Source organism: Arachis hypogaea, chromosome 13 (genome assembly GCF_003086295.3).
Source record: "Arachis hypogaea cultivar Tifrunner chromosome 13, arahy.Tifrunner.gnm2.J5K5, whole genome shotgun sequence".
NCBI classification, from domain to species: Eukaryota; Viridiplantae; Streptophyta; class Magnoliopsida; order Fabales; family Fabaceae; genus Arachis; species Arachis hypogaea.
This window is the reverse complement of record NC_092048.1, coordinates 77599211-77603653: the sequence shown is the minus strand read 5'-3', so window position 1 is coordinate 77603653 and position 4443 is coordinate 77599211. Positions and strand designations below refer to the sequence as shown.

The 4443-nt window shown below is 39.5% G+C and overlaps 1 non-coding gene across 1 annotated transcript; it reads right to left on the bottom strand.

Moving 5' to 3' along the window:
- Positions 1-1625: 1625 nt before the first annotated feature.
- LOC112738759 (small nucleolar RNA R71) lies at positions 1626-1733 on the bottom strand. The gene has a single exon (XR_003169702.1). It is a non-coding gene; the product is annotated as a small nucleolar RNA R71 (small nucleolar RNA).
- Positions 1734-4443: the final 2710 nt, after the last annotated feature.

The following is a 4443-nucleotide window of genomic DNA, read 5'->3' as shown; positions in this document are numbered from 1 at the left end:
AAATTCTCTTGTTTTGTGTGTTTTGTTGTTTCTCATATGCATTCTCAATTTGTTAGTGTCTCTTATATGAAAATTTTTAAGTTTGGTGTCTTACATGCATTGTTTATTTGATCTTAGTTGCATTTTTATTGATTCCCATCATCAAAAATTCAAAATTATTTTTTAAAACTATGTCTTTTCAAGTCAATAATACAGAGAATTGAAGATTCAGAACATTCAGCAGAGGAATCAAACAAAAAAGCTGGGCGTTCAAAACGCCCAGTGAAGAAGGAAAACTGGCGTTTAAACGCCAGCCAGGACACTAGAGATTTGGGCGTTAAACGCCAGAATGGGCACCATTCTGGGCGTTTAACACCAGGATGACACTAGAGGGAAGATTTTGTTTTTAATTCACATTTTTTCCAGTTTTCATAATTTTTCAAAATCAAATCTTTTTCAAATCATATCTTTTCAAATCATATCTCTTCCAAATCATAGTTTTTAATTCTTTCCCTTTTATATTTATTTTTTCTATTTTGAAAAATCCTTGCTTCAATTCAAGATTTACTTCAAAATTTTCAAGTTGTTACTTGCCTATTAAGAAAGGATCAATTTTTAAATTTTTAGAATCATATCTTTTAATTTCTTGTTAGTCAAGTAATCAACTTTAGTTTTAAAACTTTCTCTTTTTAATTTGATTTTCAGTCATATCTTCTCAATCATATCTTTTTCAATCACATCTTTTTCAAAATTAATTTTCAATCATATCTTTTTGATTTCTAATTTCAAAATCTTTTTCAAAATCACTTAATTTCTTTCCCAAACTTAATTTTCGAAAATCTCAATCAAATTTTCAAAATTTTCTTTTTATTATTTCAAAATATTTTTAATTTATGTTCGAAAATTCTTCTCCTTTTCTCACATCCTTTTATTTAAAGGACTAAAGACTCCTCATCAAGGTGCAATTCGAACTCTGTTCCTCTTGATAAGTTCGAATTCCCTCTTCTCCACCTCCTCCTTCTATTCTTCTTTTTCTCTGACACCTCAAGGAATCTCTATACTGTGACATAGAAGATTCCCTACTTTCTTGTTCTCTTCTCTTTCATATGAGCAGGAACAAAGATAAAGGCATACTTGTTCAAGCTGATCCTGAACCTGAAAGGACCGTAAAGAGAAAGCTAAGAGAAGCTAAAGCACAACTCTCTCTAGAGGGCCTAACAGAGCTCTTCAAAGAAGAAGAAGCCATGGCAGCCGAAAACAACAATGCCAACAATGCAAGGAAGGTGCTTGGTGACTTTACTGCACCTACTCCTGATTTCTATGGGAGAAGCATCTCTATCCCTGCCATTGGAGCAAACAACTTTGAGCTTAAGCCTCAATTAGTTTCTCTAATGCAACAGAATTGCAAGTTTCATGGACTTCCATTGGAAGATCCTCATCAGTTCTTAGCTGAATTCTTGCAAATCTGTGACCCTGTCAAGACCAATGGGGTTGACCCTGAAGTCTACAGACTTATGCTTTTTCCTTTTGCTCTAAGAGACAGAGCTAGAACATGGTTGGATTCACAACCTAAGGAAAGCCTAAACTCTTGGGAAAAGCTAGTCAATGCCTTCTTGGCAAAGTTCTTTCCACCTCAAAAATTGAGTAAGCTTAGAGTGAAAGTCCAAACCTTTAGACAAAAGGATGGTGAATCCCTCTATGAAGCTTGGGAAAGATACAAGCAACTGATCAGAAGATGCCCTTCTGACATGCTTTCAGAATGGAGCATCATAGGTATTTTCTATGATGGCCTGTCTGAACTATCCAAGATGTCATTGGATAGCTCTGCTGGAGGATCTCTTCATCTGAAGAAGACGCCTGCAGAAGCTCAAGAACTCGTTAAAATGGTTGCAAATAACCAATTCATGTACACCTCTGAAAGGAATCCTGTGAATAATGGGTCAACTCAGAAGAAAAGAGTTCTTGAGATTGATACTCTGAATGCCATATTGGCTCAGAATAAAATATTGACCCAACAAGTCAATATGATTTCTCAGAGTCTGTCTGAAATGCAAGTAGCAACAGGCAGTACTAAGGAAGCTTCCTCTGAAGAAGAAGCTTATGATCCTGAGAACCCAACAATGGAAGAGGTGAATTCATGGGAGAATCCTATGGAAACACCTATAATCCTTCATGGAGAAATCATCCAAATCTCTCATGGAAGGATCAACAGAGACCTCAACAAGGTTTCAACAACAATAATGGTGGAAGAAACAGGTTTAGCAATAGCAAGCCTTTTCCATCATCTTCTCAGCAACAGACAGAGAATTCTAAGCAAAACCCCTCTGACTTAACAAACATTATCTCTGATATAATCAAAACCACTCAAAGTTTCATGACTGAAACAAGGTCCTCCATTAGAAATTTGGAGGCACAATTGGGTCAGCTGAGTAAGAAAATTACTGAACTCCCTCCTAGTACTCTCCCAAGCAATACAGAAGAGAATCCAAAAAGAGAGTGCAAGGCCATAACCACATCTCACATGGCCGAACATGGAGAGGAGGAAGAGGCAGTGATTCCCACTGAGGAAGACCTCAATGGATGCCCATTGACCTCCATGGAGTTCCCTAAAGAGGAACCATGGGAGTTTGAGGCTCACACTGAGACCATAGAGATTCCATTAAATTTACTTTTGCCATTCATGAGCTCTGATGAGTATTCTTCCTCTGAAGAGGATGAAGATGTTACTGAAGAGCAAGTTGCTAAGTACCTTGGAGCAATCATGAAGCTGAATGCCAAGTTTTTGGTAATGAGACTTGGGAGGATGAACCTCCATTGCTCATCAAAGAACTGGATGACTTGACTAGGCAGAGATTACCTCAAAAGAGACAGGACCCTGGAAAGTTCTCAATCCCTTGTACCATAGGCACTATGACCTTTGAGAAGGCTCTGTGTGAACTAGGGTCAAGCATAAACCTTATGCCTCTCCCTGTAATGGAGAAGCTAGGGATCATTAAGGTACAAGCTGCAAGAATGTCACTGGAGATGACAGACAATTCAAAGAAATAGGCTTATGGACTTTTAGAGGATATCTTGGTAAAGGTTGAAGACCATTGCATCCCTGCTGATTTCATAATCCTAGAAACTGGGAAGTGTATGGATGAATCCATCATCCTTGGCAGACCCTTCCTAGCCACAGCAAAGGCTGTGATTGATGTTGACAGAGGAGAATTGATCATTCAAGTGAATGGAGACTCCCTTGTGTTTAAAGCTCAAGGATATCCCTCTATCACCATGGAGAGGAAGTACGAAGAGCTTCTCTCAATACAGAGTCAAACAGAGCCCCCACAGTCAAACTCTAAGTTTGGTGTTGGGAGGTTCCAACATTGCTCTGAACATCTGTGAGGCTCCATGAGAGCCCACTGTCAAGCTATTGACATTGAAGAAGCGCTTGTTGGGAGGCAACCCAATCGTTACTATTCTATGATAATTTTCTATTTTCTATTGTTATTTTATGTTTTCTGTAGGTTGATAATCATGTGAAGTAACAAAAACAATTGAAAAAGCAAAAACAAAGTGAAAAACAGAATAAAAAATAGAACACCCTGGAGGAGACAGTTACTGGCATTTAAACACCAGTAAAGGTAGCAGAATGGGCGTTAAACGCCCAGTCTGGCACCATTCTGGGCGTTTAACGCCAGAAATGGGCACCAGACTGGCGTTTAATGCCAGGAATGGGCAAGAAGCTGGTGTTAAACGCCAAAAATGGGCAGCAACCTGGCGTTTAACACCAGGATTGGCAGAAAGGGGCGTTTTGTACGCCACTTGGTGCAGGGATGAGATATCCTTGACACCTCAGGATCTATGGACCCCACAGGATCCCCACCTACCCCACCACTCTCTCTCTTCTTCACCCATTCACCAATCACCAGAATACCTCTTCCCTAAAAACCCCTCACCTATCAAATCCCACCATTCTCTTCACCACTCACATCCATCCTTCATAAAACCCATTTTCACTCCTTCATTTTCACACAACCTAAACACTACTTCTCCCCCTTACACAAAGCCCACTCCATCTCCTCTATTTCTTCTTCTTCTACTCTCTTCTTTCTTCTTTTGCTCGAGGACGAGCAAGCTTCTAAGTTTGGTGTGGTAAAAGCTAAAGCTTTTTATTTTTCCATAACCATTTATGGCACCAAAGGCCAGAGAAACCTCTAGAAAGAGGAAAGGGAAGGCAAAAGCTTCCACCTCCGAGTCATGGGAGATGGAGAGATTCCTCTCAAGGGTGCATCAAGACCACTTCTATGAAGTTGTGGCCAAGAAGAAAGTGATCCCCGAGGTCCCTTTCAAACTCAAAAAGAATGAGTATCCAGAGATCCGACATGAGATCCGAATAAGATGTTGGGAAGTTCTCACCAACCCCATTTAACAAGTCAGAATCTTAATGGTTCAAGAGTTCTATGCCAAGGCATGGATCACCAA